This window comes from Halichoerus grypus, chromosome X (assembly GCF_964656455.1).
Source record: "Halichoerus grypus chromosome X, mHalGry1.hap1.1, whole genome shotgun sequence".
Taxonomy (NCBI): domain Eukaryota; kingdom Metazoa; phylum Chordata; class Mammalia; order Carnivora; family Phocidae; genus Halichoerus; species Halichoerus grypus.
Window position 1 is genome coordinate 58,808,317 of NC_135727.1, and position 21,036 is coordinate 58,829,352.

General features: G+C 36.2%; 1 protein-coding gene across 1 annotated transcript in view; it reads left to right on the plus strand.

Moving 5' to 3' along the window:
- The window catches only part of HDX (highly divergent homeobox), a 246,974-nt gene that overhangs the window by 12,951 nt on the left and 212,987 nt on the right, over nt 1-21,036 (plus strand). The gene's annotated exons all lie outside the window — the stretch shown is intronic.

Genomic DNA, 21,036 nt, shown 5'->3' on the forward strand with positions numbered 1-21,036 from the left:
AAATTGTATGCTATTTGTCTTTCCTCAGTGACTTATTTCACTTAGCATAATACTGTCTAGCTCCATCCATGTTGTTGCAAATAGAAAGATTTCATTCTATTTTATGGCTGACTAATATTCCATGATATATATATGCCACACCTTCTTTATCCATTCATCAGTGAGTGGACATTTGGGCTTCTTCCATAATTTGGCTATTGTTGATAATGCTGCTATAAACATCTGGGTACATGTATCCCTTCAAATTAGTATTTTTGTATTCTTTGGGTAAATACCTAGTAATGCAATTGCTGGATTATAGGGTAGTTCTATTTTTAACTTTTTGAGGAAACTCCATACCATTGTTTTCTGGAGTGGCTGCGCTACTTTGCATTCTCACCAACAGTGTAAGAGGGTTGACCTTTCTCCTGAATCCTCTCCTACAGCTGTTGTTTATTGTGTTATTTATTTTAGACATTCTGGCTGGTTTGAGGTGATATCTCATTGCGGTTTTGATTTGTGTTTCTTTGATGATGAGTTATGTTGAGCATCATTTCATGTGTCTGTTGGTTATCTGGATGTATTCTTTGGAAAAATGTCTCTTTATGTCTTCTGTCCATTTTCTTACTGGATTTTTTTGGGAGTGTTGAGTTTTATAAATTCTTTGTATACTTTGGATACTAACCCTTTATCAGATATGTCATTTGCAACTATCTTCTGCCATTACTTAGGTTGCCTTTTAGTTTTGTCGATTGTTTCCTTCACTGTGCAGAAACTTTTTATTTTGATGATGTCTCAATAGCTTATTTTTGCTTTTGTTTCCCTTTCCTCAGGAGACATATCTAGTAAGAAGTTGCTGTGGCCAACGTCAAAGGGGTAACTGTCTGTATTCTTCTCTAGGACTTGAATGGATTCCTGTCTGACATTTTGGTCTTTAATCTATTTTGAATTTGCTTTTGTGTATAGTGTAAGAAAGTAGTCCAGTTTCATCCTTTTGTATGTTGCTGTCCAGTTTTCCCAACACCATTTCTTGAGGAGACTGTTTCCCATTGGATATTCTTTCCTGTTTTGTTACAGATTAATTCACCATATCGTTATGGGTTCATTTCTGGGGTTCTGTTCTGTTCTATTGTTCTATGTGTCTACTTTTGTGCTGGTATCAAACTATTTTGATCATTACAGCTTTGTAGTATAACTTGAAGTCCGGAATTGTAATGCCTCCACCTCTGCTTTTCTTTTTCAAGGTTGCTTTGGCTCTTTAGAGTCTTTTGAAGTTTCATACAAATTTTAGGATTGTTTGTTCTACCTCTGAAAAATGCTGTTGATATTTTGATAGAGTTTGCATGAAATGACTAGATTGCTTTGGGTAATACAGACATTTTAACAATATTTGTTCATCCAATCAATGAGCTTGGAATATTTTTCCATATCTTTGTGACCTCTTCAATTTCTTTCATAAGTGTTCTACAGTTTTCAGAGTACATCTTTTAGCTCTTTGGTTAGGTTTATTCCTAGGTATCATGGTTTTTGTTCCAATTGTAAATGGGATCAATTCCTTGATTTCTCTTTCTGCTGCTTCATTGTTGGTGTATAGAAATGGAACAGATTTCTGTACATTGATTTTGCACCCTGTGACTTTACTGAATTTTTTGTCACTTCTAGCAATTTTGGGGTGCAGTTTTTTGGGTTTTCTATATAGAGTCTCATGTCATCTGCCAATAGTGAAACTTTATTTCTTCCTTGCCGATATGATGGCTTTTATTTTTTGTTGTCTGACTGCTGTGGCGAGGACTTCAGTACGATGTTGAGTAACAGTGGTGAGAGTGGAGATTGTGTCTTTTTCCTGACCTTAGATAAAAGCTTTTAGTTTTTCTCCACTGAGGATGATATTAGCTGTAGGTTTTTCATATATGGCCTTTATTATGTTGAGTTATATTCCCTCTAACCCTACTTTGTGGAGGGTTTATATCATGAACCCGTGTTATACTTTGCCAAATGTTTTTTTTCTGCATCTATTGAAATGATCCTATAGTCCTTTTCTTTTCTTTTCTCAATGTGGTGTATCACTCTGATTGATTTATGAATAGTGAACCACCCTTGCAGCCCAGGAATAAATCCCACTTGATCATGGTGATTGATTCATTTAATATACTGTTGGATTCAGTTTGCTAGTATTTTATCGAAAATTTTTGCATCCATGTTCAACAGGGATATTGGCCTGTTGTTCTCATTTTTAGTGGAGTCTTTGTCTGGTTTTGGAACCAGGGTAATCCTGGCCTCATAGATTGAGTTTGGAAGTTTTCCTTCCATTTCTATTTTTTGGAATAATTTGAGAAGAATAGGTATTAACTCTTCTTTAAATGTTTTGTAGAATTTACCCGTGAAGCCATCTGGTACAGGACTTCTGTTTGTTGGTAGATTTTTGATTACTGATTCAATTTCTTTGCTGGTTATTGGTCTGTTCAACTTTTCTATTTCAGTTTTGGTAGTTTGTATGTTTCCAAGAATTTATCCTTTTCTTCCAGGTTGTGTAATATGTTGGCATATAGGCTTTCATAATATTCTCTTATAATTGCTTATGTTTCTGTGGTTTTGGTTGTTATTTCTCCTTTCTCATTTGTGATTTTATATATTTGGGTCCTTTCTCTTTTCTTTTTCATAAGTCTGGCTAAGGTTTTATCATTTTTTTTTTTTTTCAAGAACCAGCTCCTGGTTTTATTGTTCTCTCTCTTTTTTTAAGTTTCTATAACATTTATTTCTGCTGTAGTCTTTATTATTTCCCTTCTACTGGCTTTCAGATTCATTTGTTGTTCTTTTTCTAACTCCTTTAGGTGTAATGTTAGGTTGTATATTCAAGATATTTCTTGCTTCTTGAGGTAGTCTTGTCTTGTTGTATACTTCCCACTTATGACGACTTTTGCAGCCTCCCAAAGGTTTTGGATCATTATATTTCATTTTCATTTGTTTCCATGTATTTTTTATTTGTTCTTTGATTTCCTGGTTGACCCATTCACTGTTTAGTAGCATGTTGTTCAATCTCCATGTATTTGTGGTCTTTCCATTATTTTTCTTTTGGTTGCCTTCAAGTTTCATAGCACTGTGGTCAGAAAATATGTGTGATATGATCAACCTTTTTGTACTTCTGGAGACGTAATTTGTGAACTAGTATGTGACCTATTCTGAAACATGTCCCATGTGCACTTTAAAAGAATGTGTATTATGCTGCTTTAGGGTGGAATGTTCTGAATATATCTAAGTCCATCTGGTCCAGTGTGTCATTCAAAGCCATTGTTTCCTTGTTGACTTTTTTTATACTTCACTAAAAGAATTTTATTTTATTTATTTTTATTATGTTCAGTAAGCCACTGTATAGTACATAATTAGTTCTTGATGAAGTGTTCAGTGATTAATTAGTTAAGTATAACACCCCGTGCTCATCACAGCAGGTGCCCTCCTCAATACCCATTACCCTGTTACCCCTCCCTCCACCCTCCTCCCCTCTGAAACCCCCAGATTGTTTCTCAGGGTCCATAGTCTCTCATGGTTCATCTCCCTCTCTAATTTCTCCCCCTTTGGATTTTCCTCCCCTCCCCTATGGTCCTCCGTGCTATTGCTTATGTTCCACATATGACTGAAACAATATGATAATTGTCTTTCTCTGACTTACTTCACTTAACAGATAAAGGGCTGATATCCAAGATCCTTGTTGATTTTCTGCTTAAATGATCTGTGCATTGATGTAAGTGGGTGTTAAAGTCCCCTACTATAATTGTATTATTATCAATGAGTTCCTTTATGTTTTTTTTTTTTGAGTATTTCCTTTTTTTTTAAAATTTTTTTATTGTTATGTTAATCCCCATACATTACATCATTAGTTTTAGATATAGTGTTCCATGATTCATTGTTTGTGCATAACACCTAGTGCTCCATGCAGAACGTGCCCTCCTCAATACCCATCACCAGGCTAACCCATCCTCCCACCCCCCTCCCCAATGAGTTCCTTTATGTTTGTTATTAATTGTTTTATATATTGGCTGCTCCCATGCTGGGGAATAAATATTTACAATTGTTAGATCTTCTTGTTAGATAGTCCCCTTTATTATGATATAATGCCCTTCTTCATCTCTTGTTGCAGTCTTTGGTTTAAAATCTAGTTTATTGGATACAAGTATTGCAATTCTGGCTTTCTTTTGACTTCCATTTGCATGGTAAGTATTTCTCCACCCCCCACTTCCAGTCTGCAGGGGTCTTTAGGTCTAAAATGAGTCTCTTGTAGACAGCTTATAGATGGGTCTTTTTTTTTTTTTTTTTAATCTATTCTGACACCTTGTGTCTTTGATTGGAGCATTTAGTCCCTTTACATTCAGAGTAATTACTATTACTATTACTATTATTATTATTATTATTATTTAAAGATTTTATTTATTTATTTGTCAGAGAGAGAGCAAGCACACACAAGCAGGGGGAGCAGCAGGCAGAGGGAGAAGCAGGCTCCCCACTAAGCAAGGAGCCTGATGCGGGACTTGATCCCAGGACCCTGCGATCATGATCTGAGCCGAAGGCAGACGCTTAACCAACTGAGCACCCAGGCATCCCAAGAGTAATTATTGATACATACGTATTTAGTGCCATTTTATTACTCCTTTTTTCATTGATTCTGGAGATTTTCTCTGATCCTGTCATGTCTTTGTTGCTTTTGGTCTTTCCTTTCCACTCAGAGAGTCCCCTTTAACATTCCTTGCAGGGCTGGTTTAGTGGTCATGAACTCCTTTGTTTTTTGTTTGTCTAGGAAATTTGTTACCTCTCCTTCTATTCTGAATGATAGCCTTGCTTGATAGAATATTCTTGGCTGCATATTTTTTCCCATTCAGCACTTTGAATGTATCACCCCCTTCCTGGCTTGCTCCTTTTCTGTTGACAGATGTGTAGCTAGCCTTCTGGTTCTTCCTTTGTAAATTCGGGATTTCTTTTGTCTTCCTGCTGTTAAGATTTTTTCTTTACTGTTTTGCAAATTTAATTACAATATGTCTTGGTGTTGGCCTGCTTTTGTTGATTTTGATGAGTGTTCTTTGTGCCTCCTAGATTTGGATGTCTGTTTCCTTCCCCAGATTAGGGAAGTTTTCAGCTATTATTTCCTCAACTCAATTTTCTGCCCCCTTTTCTCTCTCTTCTTCTGGAACTCCTATAATATGAGTGTTATTACATTTGAGGGACTCACTGAGTTCCCTAAGTCTATTCTCATGTTCCATACTTCTTTTTTCTCTCTTTTGCTCAGCTTCATTATTTTCCACTGATTTATCTTATGTATCACTACTTCGTTCCTCTGCTTCTTCATTCTTGTGTTCATTCTACCAAGTTTATTTTCAGTCTCAGTTATTGCATTTTTATTTCTGACTGATTGTTTTTAACTCTTTTATCTCTGCAGTAAGGGCCTCCCTGAACTTTTCATTTCTTTTCTTGAGCCTACCAAGTATCCTTATGATTGTTGCTTTAAATTCTCTATCAGGCATGTTATTTATATCTGTTTTGCTTAGATCTCTGGCCATGACCATATCTTGTTCTTTCATTTGGGATGAATTCCTCTGTCTCTGAATTTTTGTCTAAGTCTCTGTCTTCTCTGTGTTAGAAAAGCCTGTTTTGTTTCCTGTTCCTGAGTGTAATGGCTTTATGAAGAAGAGGTCATACAGTGTCCAGGGCCTGGCTCTGCAGGGAGTATCTGGTGTGTCTTTTGTGCACTCTGCTGGGGTGCTTTGGCTTCTCTGTCCATCAGGCCAGTCATCTGTAGAGGCTCTCCTTGCCTGCAGTGGGATGTGTTTGTTCCTTGGCCAGAATGTGGCAAGTTTTAACTAGGTGTGCTCTGCCCTGCTTGTTAAATGAGATCTTATTCTACTTCCATTAGAACAGAAACCCTACAGAACTCTCTGGTTAGGAGACATGGTGTAGACGGGGTTTTGTGCTGGTTTTCTGGGGAACGGACCCGCCACACTGGGACTGAGGCAAACTTGACAAAGAAGGATGACAAGGGCAGCGGTGCCAAAGCTCAGAGTTTGGAACTTGGTGTAAGCAGGTTAGGCAGCCAGTGTTAGGACTGAGCTGCTTTTTGCAGGTGGCTCTGTGTTTATGCTGAGGGGCAGGGGAGGAAAATTGCACCAGCCTGCCCCTTTGTCCCAAGAGAGGAATCTCCGTGTATATTACTTCTCAAGGATGAGCTCCAAGAAGAAGGAATAATCTCCCCCCTGTGGGCCCCAGGCATTCTTCAGATCCCTGTTTCCAAGCCATCTGCCTCTGGGTTGTTTGCCTGTTTTCTCTCCGGGAGTAGGGCAGTGTACTCAGGGTTATTCCTGCCAAGCCTGCCAACCTTTAAAATTCCATTCTTTTAGCCCGGCTGGTTGTAAGAACTCATGAAAATCAGGCCTTCTTATTTTTCCAGCCAATGGCTTTGGAAGTGTTCTAATGTGTTCTTCTGTGTGCTCCTCTCCCTCTTGCCTTTCTCAACGACGGTGGTTCTGTCCTCGCTGCAGTACCTGTGATCCGTTTCTCCCCCAAACTAAGTCTCTGCATTTCCTACCTTCTTTGATGTGGCTTCTTTTCTCCTTTTAGTTGTGGAGTTTGTTCTGTCAGTCTTCAGGTTGATTTCTGGGGTATTTAGAATTATTTGATAGTTATCCAGTTGTGTTCCATGGAAGAGACAAGCCTAGTGTCCTCCTACTGTGCCCTCATCTTTGCTCCACCCTATAGCTTATTTATTTTAAAAGTGAAAGTTTGTAACTCTTAATCCCCTTCACCTATTTTGCCTGCCCCCCTCCAAGCTCTCTGGCAACCAACTATTCTCCTGTATTTTGTTGTTGTTTTTTTTGTTAATTCATTTGTTTCATTTTTTGTAGATTCTACATGTAAGTGAAATCATATGGTGTTCATCTTTCTCTGTCTTATTTCAAGATTTCATTGCATATATATATATACCTTATCTTCCTTACCCATTCATTTATTGATGGACATTTAGGTTGCTTCAATATCTTGGCTATTGTAAATAATGTTTTAATAAACATAGGGGTGCAGATATTAGTTTTTTTTTTAATTAGTTTTTCAGAAAACAAAAGTGGAATTACTGGATTTATGATATTTCCATTTTTAGTTTTTTGATAAATCTCCATAGTGTTTTCCACAATGGCTGCATCAAGTCACATTCCCACTAACAGACTTTGAGAGTTCCTTTTTCTCCACATCCTTGCCAACACTTGTTATTTCTTGTCTTTTTGATACTAGCCATTCTGACTAGTGTGAGATAATACTCATTGTGGTTTTGATTTTCATTTCCCTGATAATTAATGATGTTGAGCATTTTTTTCATGTGTCAGTTGACTGTCTATATGTCTTCTTTGAAAAATATGTATACTCAGGTTCTCTGCCCATTTTTAATCAGATTATTTGTTTTCCTGGTGTTGAGTTATTTAAGTTCTTTATATATTTTGGATATTAACTCCTTATCAGATATATCATCTGCAAATATCTTTTCCCATTTATTTTAAAAGTAAAAGTTTATAACTCTCAATCCCCTTCACCTATTTTGCTTGCTTCCCCACAGGCTATCCCCTCTGGCAACCAACTATTTTCTTATATTTTTTTGTTTTTTTTGTTAGTTCATTTGTTTTGGTTCTTTTTTTTTTTTTCTGGTAAATTCTACATGTAAGTGAAATCGTATGGTATTTATCTTTTGTTGTCTTTTCATTTTCTTGGTGGTTTTCTTCAGTGTGCAAAAGCTTTTTAGTTTGATGTAGTCTGATTTATTTTTTCTTTTGTTTCCCTTGCATGGTGAGGCATATGCAGAAAAATATTGCTAAGGTCAGTGTCCATGAGTTTACTAACTATATTTTTTTTAGGAGTTTTATGGTTTCAGGTGTTATATTTAGGTATTTAATACACTTTGAGCTTATTTTTGTATATGTTTAAGAAAGTGGCCCAGTTTCATTCTGTTGAATATAGCTGTCCAGTTTCTCAGAACCAGAGACTATTTTTTCCCAAAATACATTCTTGCTTCCTTTATCATAGATTAATTGACCATATAAATGTGGATTTATTCCTGGGCTCTCAATTCTGTTCCATTGATCTATGTGTCTATTTTTGTGCCAGTACCATACTGTTTTGATTACTATATATTGTTTTGTAATATAGTTTGAAATCTGGGACTGTGATACCTCCAGGTTTGTTCTCTCTCAAGATCACTTTGGCTATTCAGGGTCTCTTGTGGTTCCATACAAATTTTAGGATTTTTCATACTAGTTCTGAGAAAAATACTATTGGTATATTAATAAGGATTGCATATAATCTGCAGATAATTTTGGATCATATGAACATTTTAACAACATTAATTCTTCCAATCCATGAATATGTTATGTTTTTCCATTTATTTGTGTCATGCTCGATTTCTTTTGTCTGTATTGTATGGTTTTTCAGAGTACAGGTCATTTACCTCCTTGGTAAAATGTATTTTTATGTATTTTAATCTTTTTGATGCAATTGCAAATGGGATTGTTTTCTTAATTTTACTTTCTGCTATTTTGTTATTAGTGTATATAGATGCAATATATTTCTGTATATGAATTTTGTGTCTTGCAACTTTGCTGAATTCATTTATTAGTTCTAATAATTTGTGGTGGAATCCTTAGGGTTTTCTATCATGCCATCTACAAATAGTGACAGTTTTACTTATTTCTTACCAATTTGGATGCATTTTTTTTACTTTTTTTGTTTGACTGCTGTGGCTAGGACTTCCAGTACTATGTTGAATAAAATTGGTGAGAGTAGACATCCCCGTGTTGTCCCTCATCTTAGAGGAAAATTTTCAGGTTTTTACTGTTGTGTATGATGTTAGCAGTGAGATTGCCATATACAGCCTTTATTATTTTGACCTATGTTTCTTCTATACCCACTTTATTAAGAATTTTTGTAGTAAATGGATGCTGAATTTTGTCAAATGCTCTTTCTGCATCTGTTGAGATTATCATATGATTTTTATCCTTCATTTTGTTAATGTGCTGTATCACATTGATTGATTTGCATATATTGAACTATCTTTGTATCCCTAGAGTAAACCCCATTTGAATGGGGTGAAAGATCCTTTTAATGTATTTTTTAATTTGGTTTGCTAATATTTTGTTGAGGATTTTTGCATCTGTGCTCATCAAGGATATTGGTCTGTAGTTTTCTTTTCTTGTAGTGTCTTTTTTTTAAAAGATTTTATTTATTTATTTGACACAGAGAGAGAGATAGTGAGAGAGAGAGAGATCACAAGCAGGGGGAGCTGCAGGCAGAGGGAGAGGGAGAAGCAGGCTCCCCGCAGAGCAAGGAGTTCGATGCGGGGCTTGATCCCAGGACTCTGGAATCATGACCTGAGCTGAAGGCAGTGGCTTAACGAACTGAGCCACCCAGGCGCCCCGTAGTGTCTTTGGTTTTGACAAGCGGTTAATGCTGACCTCATAGGATAGATTAGGAATAATTCTTTTTGTTTTTCTATTTTTTTGGAATAGAGTAGGATTGGTAGTAACTCTTCTTTAAGTGTTTGGTAGAATTTACCTGTGAAGCCAACTGGTCCTGGAATTTTGTTTGTTAGGGTTTTTTTATTATTATTATTGATTCAATTGTATTACTAGAAATCAGTCTTTTCAAATTTTCTGTTTCTTCCTGAATCAGTCTGAGAAGATTATATGTTTCTAGGAATTTATCCATTTCTTTTAGGTTGTCCAATCTTTTGGCATGTAATTATTCATGGTAGACTCATAATCCTCTGTGTTTCTGTGGTATCAGTTGTAATTTCTCTTCTTTTGTTTCTCTTTTTATTTATTTGAGTTCTTTATTTTTCTATTTATTATTTGAGTTCTTTCTCTTTTTTCTTAATGAGTCTGGGTAAGCCTTTATCAAATTTGTTTATCTTGTCAAAGAACAATTGGCTTCATTGATCTATTTTATTTTTTAGTCTCTATTTCATGTATTTTTGCTCTTATATGTATTATTTCCCTCCTTCTGCTAGCTTTGGGCTTTGTTTGTTCTTCTTTTTCTAGCTCCTTTAGTTGTAAGTTTAGGTTGTTATTTGATATTTCACTGGTTTCTTGAAGTCGGCCTGTATTGCTATAAATTTCCTTCTTAGAACTGCTTTTGGAGGCTCCCAAAGATTTTGGACCATTTTGTTTTCATTTTCATATGACTCCATGTATTTTTTGATCTCTTCTTTAACTTTTTCCTTGTTTTGTAGCATGTTGCTTGACCTCCATGTGTTTGTTTCCATATATTTTTCTTGTAACTGATTTCTAGTTTCATACTGCTGTGATTGGAAAAGATGCTTGATATGATTTCAGTCTCCTTAAATTTACAGAGACTTGTTTTGTGGCCTAATATGTGATCTATGCTGTAGAGTAGAATGCTCCATGTGCACTTGAAAGAATGTGTGTTCTCCTGTTTTTGGATGGAGTGTTCTGTATATATCTGTTAGGTTCATGTGGTCTAATGTGTCATTCAAAGTCACTATTTCCTTGTTGCTTTCCTTTCTAGATGATCTATCCATTGATGTAAGTGGAGTGATAAATTCCCCTACTATTATTTTATTATTGTTTCTCCCTTGATGTCTGTTAATATGTGTTTTATATATTTAGTTACTCCAATGTTGGGTGCATAGATATTTACAATTTTTACATCCTTATTTTTTTTTTTGGATTGATCCCTTTATCATTATGTAGTGCCCTTTGGTTGACTCTTGCTACTGTCTTTGTTTTAAAGTCTATTTTGTCTGATATAAGCATTGCTACTCCAGCTTTTTATTCACAATTTGAATGGCATATCATTTTCTATCCCATCTCATTTATTTATTTATTTATTTATTTATTTATTTATTTACTTTTAGAGCTCTTATTTATCTACTTTACAGGGAGAGAGAGAGAGAGCACAAGCAGGGGGAGCAGCAGGCAGAGGGAGAGGGAGAAGCAGGCTCCTCATTGAGCAAGGAGCCCGATGTGGGGCTCGATCCCAGGACCCTGGGATCATGACCTGAGCTGAAGGCAGACACTTAACCAACTGAGCCACCCAGGTGCCCCTGTCCCATCTCTTTTAGTCTGTGTTTTATTTCTGAAGTGAGTCTCTCATGGGCAGCATATGGATAGATTGTGTTTTTCTTATCCATTTAGTCAACATATCTTTTTTTTTTTAAAGATTTTATTTATTTATTTGAGAGAGAGAATGAGATAGAGAGAGAGAGCATGAGAGGGGAGAGGGTCAGAGGGAGAAGCAGACTCCCTGTTGAGCAGGGAGCCCGATGCGGGACTCGATCCCGGGACTCCAGGATCATGACCTGAGCCGAAGGCAGTCACTTAACCAACTGAGCCACCCAGGCGCCCTAGTCAACATATCTTTTTTTTTTTATTGGAGCATTTGGTCCAATATTTAAACATTTAAATATTTATTGATTGTTAGGTACTTATTGTCATTTTGTTAATTGTTTTCTGGTTGTTTATGTAGTTCTCTTTTTTTTTTTTCTTGTATTCTTGTTCTCTTCTCTTGTGGTTTGATGACTTTTTTTTAGTTATGCTTGGATTTCTCTTTTTTTGTGTGTGTGTCTCTATTATTGGATTTTGCTTTGTGGTTACATGAGGTTTATATATAGCATCTTGGGTATACAGCAGTCTATATTAAGTTGATGGTAGCTTAAGTTTGAACACATTCTAAAACAGTATATTTTTTACTTCCTCCTCCACATTTTATATATGTGATATCATATTTAATATCTTTTTTTTGTTTTGTATATCCTTTGACTAATTTTTGTAGGTATAACCAGTTTTACTACTTTTGTGTTTTAACCTTCATACTAGCTTTACAAGGGATTGTTCTACTTTGTTTATTATATGTTTCTACCATTCAAATTTTTTCCTTTCATAATTTTCTTACTTCTAGTTATGGCCTTTTCTTTTCCACCTAAAGAAGTCTCTTTAACATTTCTTGTAAGCTGAGTTTTGTGGTAATAAACTCCTTTAACTTTTGTTTGTCTGGGACACTATCTCTCCTTCAATTCTGAATGTTATCCTTGCTGGATAGAGTATTCTTGGCTATGGGTTTTTTTCCTTTCAGCCCTTTGTATATATCATGTCATTTTCTTATGGCTTGCAGAGTTTCTGCTAAAGAATCAGCTGATAGTTTTATGGGGTTTCTCTTTTATGTAACTATATGCTTTTCTGTTGGTGCTTTTAAGATTCTGTCTTTAGTTTTTGACATTTCAATTATTATACATCTTGATATGGACTTCCATAAGTCCTTATGCTTGTGGCTCTCTGTAATTTCTGGACCTGGATATCTGTTTCCTTCCCCAGATTAGGGAAATTTCAGCTATTATTTCTTCAAATAAGTTTTCTGTCCCCTTCTTTCTCTCTTCTCCTTCTGGTATCCCTATAATATGAATGCTATTATGTTTGATGTTATTGCAAGGTACCTTAACCTACCCTCATTTCTTTTATTCTTTTCTCCCCCCTGCTGTTCAAATTGGTTGCTTTCCATTACCATGTGTTCCAGATCACTGATCTGTTCTTCCACATCCTCTATTGATTTCTTCTAGTATATTTTCCATTTCAGTTGTTGTATTCTTCAGCTTTGACTTTTTTTTTTAATATTTTCTATCTCTTTGTTGAAGTTCTCACTGAATTCACTCATTTTTCTCTTAAGTCATTTGAGCATCTTTATGACCATTACTTTGTTCATCAGGCAGATTGCTAATCTCCATTTTGTTTAGTCTTTTTCTGTGTTTTTGTCTTATTCTTTCCTTTGGAATATATTCCTCTGTCTCTTCATTTTGTCTGACTCTCTGTGTTTGTTTCTATGTATTAGGTGGGTCAGCTACATCTCCTGGTCTTGAAAGTAATGGCCTTATTTAGAAGGCATTCTGTGGTGCTTTGTAGCACAATCTCCCCAGTCACCAGAACCAGGTGCTCCCGGGGTATCCCCTGTGTGGGTTATATGTGTGTTTGTTTGTTTGTTTGTTTTTGGCTGGGTTGCAACTACTATAGTCATGGTCGTAGACGGGGTTGGCCCTCAGCCCAGCTGGCTGCAATGTATAGCTGCAACTGCTGTGAATGCAATGGTAGGGAGGGCTTGTCTTGTGTACAGGTGGATGGGAAGCTACTGCAGCTTTTATGGGCATGCTATTAGGCAGGGCCAAACCTCACCTTGGCTGTCTGCATCGATCTGCTGTCACTCTGTGGGTGCACTGATTGGCAGAGTCTGCCCCCAACACAGTTGGCCCAAAGGCCTGGTTGCAACTGCTATGGGTGTGCTGGTGGGAAGGGTTTACTCCTGGCATGGCTAGCTTAGAGGCCTCACTGAAGCTACTGCAGGGATGCTAGTGTGTGCCATTAGTACCCCCTCTTTGGGATAGGATTTACTTTGGATGGGCACTGGTTCTAGTCAAGGCTACCTGCTGTGTGTGGCAGAGTGGAAGTCACTTTGATTGGGGGGACACTGGTTCTGACTGAAGCTGCCTGCCAGTTATGGAAAGGTGAGAATCACTTTGGAGGTGTGCCTTCCAGGTTGGCAGTTTGGGTGGAGCAGGTCCACAGGGGAACTTTAAGACAGGGCAAGCTATTCTAGCAAGTTAGATGGAGAGTGTCAGAACTGTCTCCCACAAGTTTCTGACTATCTAGGTTGAGGGAGGGCAAGAAAAATGGTGCCTGCCAGCATTTCTGTTCTTGGAGAAAGCTTCTGCAGATCCCTGTCTGTCTGGCATGTATTGTAAAATTAGTCAATAAATCTCTTTCACATATTACCCAGGCACTTTTCAAATTCCTCCTTCTGTGCTGGATCTAGGGCTAAGTTATAAACCATCCTGGCTCTTTAAGGGCAGAGACTTGGTTTCCTATAGACCTTGGGTTCTCCTGGTGTTAAGTTCTGCCGATTTTCAAAGCCAAGCATTATGGGGACTATTTTTTCCAGTGCAGGACCCCAGGGCTGGAACTTGATCCCCTCACTCCTTTTTATTTGTGATGTCCCTCATGCTTGTCAGTCACTACACCAGGAGTTTGGTTCCTGACCATTTCCCTCCCTCCTTTTTGGATATGACATTTTCTTAAATATTTTATCTGTGGAAGTTCTGTTTTGCCAGTCTTCAGGTCATTTTCACAGCGAGTTGCAATACATGTTGTTGTTGTTGCCTCAGTATATTCATGGGAGGAGATGAGTTTCAGGATCCTTCTCTTCTGCCACCTTCCCTTCCTAATCTGTTAAAGTTTTTTTTTTCTTCTGAACAACCAGTAATCTTCTTAGACATTAGACATGAAGCTATAGATGTATATGTCCCTATAGATGTATATTTTTTCATATATTTATATGAAGAATGTAAACACAAAATTGTCTTGCAATTTGTACCCAGGTCACTATTCATAAATATGAATATTAATTACACAGAATTTTAAATGTTTTTTAAAATAAGGTCAATGTTCAATTGCTTTGTGTCATAAGAAAGTCATATGATAGGTTGTTGTTATAGTTTCTTGTTTCATATTTCCACCTAAGTAATGGAGGCCAATTATATCTAAAATGACAGATAAAAGGTGTGTGCAATGCATTTCAGTAGTTATAGCCCAATAAAGAAATAATGAATATCCTTTCATAGTATTAGAATAGGCAAATGTGTATTACTCAATTTTATACTTAGAAGATGGTGAAATTTATTTTTTGCAATATCTGCAAATTCTGGCAAGTAAACTATAAAATAAGGTAAATAGAGAGAGCTGCTTTTTGTAAAGATGAGGGTCATTAAATGCAAATGACAGATTAAAGTGACAACTGAGAACAGATATACAATAACGACTCTTACACATGTTCAAATTTCATTAAGTTCAAAGTGTCAATTCATTTTTTTGTATATTTAATCAAGCTTCTTCTAAATAACTGCTTAATCACTTAGTTTTTAGTAGAATAATTCACCTAGTCAAATATATCCTTTTATTTTAAATACAGTTTACATTAAAAATTATGCAGAGGCTTCCATACACATGGACATCATGCCCTCAGAATTTTCAAAGATCAAACTCACATCAGATAGAAGAGAATCATAGCATCTGTATTCCTTTGGCCATGATAATATAATAATGTATATATTTTTTCATTTGAGGTTTATATACAAATGATGTGGGAGTGGCTTGATATATGTTAAAATAATTATTACTTGCAGGAATAAGTAGTTGGTTATATATATGTTAACTATTAACAAAAATAGCTTTCACATAGCACATTATAGTTTGCCATGTATTTTAATGAAGATAAATAATTATGTAAAGAAAAATAGGAAAGGTTTTATAGCCCCATTTTCCAGATGAAGAAACTGAGTCCAAGAGGCCAACTATCTCTGCTAAGGTGACAAAACTTGTAAGTAGTGAAGCTGAATATAAACAGATGTTTCCTGATTCTTAACATAGGGTTCCTACTCTACCACTCCTAAAGGCCACCTGAACTTCTGCTTATAGCCATGATGAAGTAACAGGAACAGGATTTACCCTCTTATCTTAAATATCTAAAGACAAACAAAAAAGTCAAAATATATATGAAACAATGGATTTCAGATATTCAGCAAAAGGCAGCACAAGACCATGATTATTGAGAGAAGGGAAACAAAATGAACCCTATGGGTGTCTCAACTCACTGCCTGAAAAAAGTATCCAGAGGACAACCAAAGGAAAGTGAAGCCAAACAGACTGGAATTCTCTCTGAGTTGAGGAGACAGAGTTCAGGAAGAATAGGGTGGCTAGAATTTGAGGGACCATACTGGAGAGGAGAAAGCTCACATAGAGATGAAAACTGCACATTGAGAAAGCTATGGAAATTTATAGAGGGACCCCTCAAGTCTTTAGCTAAATACTAATCAGCTCCAGTGTGTGAAAAAACTACTGAGGACAAGGAAAGAACCATTAGAAAGGATCAGGCAAACAATCCTCATAGCTCAAATAGGACCCCAAATTGTTTACATTCCCCACAGCCAGACCGGAAAACCTCATATTTTATGGAGCATCTAGGATGCCTGATCCTTTCTACACAAAGATTTATTTGATATAGCACTAAAAGGACAATCTGTAAAAGAGAAAACAGTGATAAGTTGGACTTCATCAAAATTAAAATCTTCTCTGTGAAATACACTTTATTTTTTTGAAATACACTTTACTTTAATAAAATAAAATGGACAAGCTACTCACAGGGAGAAAATACTTGCAAATCATATTTCTGATAAAGGACTTGTATCCAGAATATGTAATGAACCCTAAAAACTCAATAAAAAGTAAAAAAAAAATCCAGTTAAAAAACTTGCAAAATATTTGGACACTTCTACAAAGTAGATATGTAGATGGCTAAAAAGCATATTAGAAAATGCTTAATGTCATTACTCACTAGGGAAATACAAATTAAAACCACAATAATAACATACAATTATAAACCTATTAGAATGGCTTATTTTTATTTATTTATTTATTTTTTTAAGTTTTTATTTAATTCCAGTTAACATACAGTGTAATATTAATTTCGGGTGTACAATTTAGTGATTCAGCATTTCCATACAATACCTGGTGCTCATCACAAGTGCAGTCCTTAACCCCCGTCACCTATTTTACCCATCCCCCACCCACCTCCCTTCAGGTAACCATCAGTTTGTTCTCTAGAGCTAAGAGTCTGTTTCTTAATTTGCCTGCCTTTCTCTCTCTCTCTTTTTTTTTTTGCTTATTTGTTTAGTTTCTTAAATTCCACATATGAGTGAAATCATATGGTATTTGTGTTTCTCTGACGAACTTATTTTGCTCAACATAATACTCTCTAGCTCCATTCATGTCATTGCAAATGGCAAGAATTCTTTTTTTTTTTTTTAAGATTTTATTTATTTATTTGAGAGAGAGAATGAGAGACAGAGAGCACGAGAGGGAAGAGGGTCAGAGGGAGAAGCAGACCCCCTGCTGAGCAGGGAGCCTGATGTGGGACTCGATCCCGGGACTCCAGGATCATGACCTGACCGAAGGCAGTCGCTTAACCAACTGAGCCACCCAGGCGCCCAGGAATTCTTTTTTTTATGGCTGAGTAATATTCCATTGAATATATATACCACTTCTTCTTTATGCATTCAACAGTTGATGGACACTTGGGCTGTTTCCACAATTTGGCTGTTGTAGATAATGCTGCTGTAAACATTGGGGTGTATGTGTATCCATTTGAATTAGTATTTTTGTATTCTTTGGGTAAATAGTAGTGAAACTGCTGGATTATAGTGTAGTTGTATTTAATTTTTTAAAACATCTGATAATTGGGGCGCCTGAGTGGCTCAGTTGGTTAAGTGTCCAACTCTTGATTTTAGCTCAGGTCATGATCTCAAGGCTGTCTTGAGATAGAGCTGTGCATCAGGCTCTGTGCTGAGTGTGGAGTCTGCTTAAGATTCTCTCCTTCTTTCTCCCCCCGCCCCCTTCTCTCCCTCTCTAAAAAATAAAAATTAAAATATCTGATAATAATAAATGCTGGTGAGAAAGTGAAAAAACTTAAACTTACATAGAATATTGGTGAGAAAGCAAATTTTTACAGTCACTTTTGAAAACTGTTTAGTAGTTTCTTATAAAGTTAAATATACACTTACCATATGAAATCCCACTCTTAGGTATTTACTCCAGAGAAATGAAAAGGCATTTGCAGACAGAAACGTGCACACAATTTTTTTTTTAATTAACTTTATTTACAGTAGCCAAGAACTTGGAAATTTCAAATGTCTTCCAATGGCTAAATGGATAAACTGTGGTATGTTCTATGCAATGGAATACTACTCTGCAATAGAAAGGAGAAAACTACTCATACAGACAACACAGAAAAATCTCAAATGCATTATGCTGAGCGAAAGATGTTAGTCTAAGAGGAATATGTACTCTATTATTCCATTTATATAGCATTCTTCAAAAGTCAAAATTATAGAACCGGGTTAGTTGTTGCCCAGGGCTGGGATGGCTAGAGGATTTAATTATAAAGGAGCAGCATAAGGGAATTTTTTTGGAGTGATGGGTCTGTTTTGTATCTTGGTTGTGGTGGTAGTTTCATTAATATATATGTTTGTCCTAACTCATAACAAAAAGAGTGAAATTAACTATATATAAATTTAAAAGTGAATAATAATAACGGATAAAAAGAGCAATACTAAAAGAGATGTATTGGTCAAATTAAAGACATTCAAAATGTTTTATTAACCTAGGTGCAACTCTTTGTAAACAAACAAACAAAAAATCAGTGGTTTTCCTAAAATTGAAACTTTTAATATTGGAAAGAATGTGTTATTTTTGACTTGGTGATGATTTTATAGACCCAACCCATTTTTATAATCAGTTTTCCAAGAATGAATACTTAGGAGTAAAATTTTTTGATATTTTTCAAACGATTTAAGACATTATTAGGGCATTACTAGATCTGGGCTTATGTATGACATCAGATGTATAAGAAAAATATTATGTAGAAATTCAGCTGAAATGTTCCCATGTGAAAATATGTCCTAAGCTATGTGATACTGCTAAGGGGAAGTCATTCTTAGAAGCTTCATTTTTCTTATTTCGCTCAGCATAATACCCTCCAGTTCCATCCACGTCGTTGCAAATGGCAAGATCTTATTCCTTTTGATGGCTGCATAATATTCCATTGTATATATATACCACATCTTCTTTATCCATTCATCTGTTGATGGACATCTTGGCTCTTTCCACAGTTTGGCTATTGTGGACATTGCTGCTATAAACATCGGGGTGCACGTAGCCTTTGAGAAAGACATGTATCATATGACCTCACTGATATGAGGAATTCTTAATCTCAGGAAACAAACTGAGGGTTGCTGGAGTGGGGGGTGGGGTGGGAGGGATGGGGTGACTGGGTGATGGACACTGGGGAGGGTATGTGTTCTGGTAAGCGCTGTGAATTGTGCAGGACTGTTGAATCTCAGATCTGTACCTCTGAAACAAATAATGCAATATATGTTAAGAAAGAAAAAAAGAAGAAGAAGAATGTAGCAGGAGGGGAAGAATGAAGGGGGGGAAATCGGAGGGGGAGAAGAACCATGAGAGACGATGGACTCTGAAAAACAAACTGAGGGTTCTAGAGGGGAGGGGGTTGGGAGGATGGGTTAGCCTGGTGATGGGTATTGAGGAGGGCACGTTCTGCATGGAGCACTGGGTGTTATGCATAAACAATGAATCATGGAACACTATATCTAAAACTAATGATGTAATGTATGGGGATTAACATAACAATAAAAAAATTTAAAAAAAAAAAAAAAAGAAGCTTCATTTTTCAAGTACTCCTGAGGCAGTAAATTTATAACATTTTACTCATTGCTCTGCTTGTTTGAATAGAACACACTGAGCATAATCCTTTCAGTGGTTCAGGATCTTTATTAAAACACTGAATCCTAAAGCTGAGAGCAACCTGAGAAATCCCATATCTGAATATGATAGATAAAGTGAAGGGCCTAGTCATACTTACAAATATGTTATAACTATAGCATGCTTTACAATTAAAAAAAAATGAGCTCACATATCCTAAATTATTTGTAAAAATCCAGACTGGTAGGTAGAACATGTCATATATTCTAGCATTTTACAAATTAGGAAATAGAGGGTCATAAAAATTAAGTGACTTACACACTAGTCCACAGTGGAGCTAAGTGTAGCACACAGGTCATCTTATTCCTATGGGCTGTCATGTCCTAAGTGAGTGGCACATTGCAAAGAGTATTAGATTAGTAAATCTTGGGGTAAGGCTAAATGACTTGTTATTTCAGTATTTAATTCCTTAATTCAGTTACCCTCCATACCTCAACCCAACAAACTTCAATTTCCATGAAACCAATAGCTTGCCCTTTTATTCCACAGAAATAAGAACCCAACTTTTAAAATGAAGGTTTTTACAATTCTCTTCCTGATTTTTGTGTAAATGATTAGTAACTTTGTCTATGCAGTCATTCAATATCTTGCCACTTAATAGACCAAGATAACTAGGGTAGGTAGAGATAATGACAAGTTATCTTGCTTATAAGGTTTTATCTAGTGTTGTGATGAAGAATAAATGTCCTATAATTTGAAAGAAAAACATTAGATCTCTTGAGCAAGGTGGCCTTCCTGCTATTGCTATGAATTTAAGGGAAAAACTAAAAAGGTCACAGCATTGTCTACTGTCAGAATGTAGACTTCAGAAATCGTTTAGTACTCAGCATCTATATTTGGCTATTAGTATCAGTGAAGAAGAACCTGCTGTGTTTTTTAATGCTTATATACTTGAGTACATGTAATTGTTGTAGTTAGCCAATAGGTAAACATTCGTATATTTTACAGCAGCTTTTGTCACACATGAGGATCACTCATATCTTGTACTCTAGGATTTTTTATTTTTGTAGTTACAGCCCTGCAGAGAAGGGTCAGAGCCATTACCCTCATTATGCATTAATGAAATGGAAGTTTATGGCCCTCCTCAGAACTCATTCCAAAAAACCTTGCACCAGATGACATATTTTAGGTATTTGCCCTCTGCCTCCCAGCTCCTCTCTTGACTGTAGCTGAATTATTTAGGAAAAGGAATCCCAAATTGCTCTGAAAGGTGACAGCCATGATAGTAAATGTTGCTTTGATGGATATCATCACTACCCTCTGGCCCAAAAATTCTTTAAAATTTGGTCACACTGCAGAATGCAATCCCGTTCAGAAAGTAGTGGAGTTACTTTGTTCCTGAAAGTTTCAGGGAGAAACTCTACTCATCTTTCCTGTGTCCTCTCCCACATCTGATTTTCTCTAATTGGATTTCTTAACATTAGATAAGAAGATGTTTGTGTGGGCAAGAAAATAAGTCAGGTGTACAAATGGCAATAGACAGTTATATGGCTGTCTTTAATTTCTTTATTGTTCAACATATTCAGAGAAAGGAAAATTATTTTTATTTCCACATCAGTGTACTTGGTTGTTTCCATACCCAGTATACTAGAATGCTTTCTGTTTGGTTTGGCTTATAGTGTTTCTGTTGTTGCTGTTTTCCTAA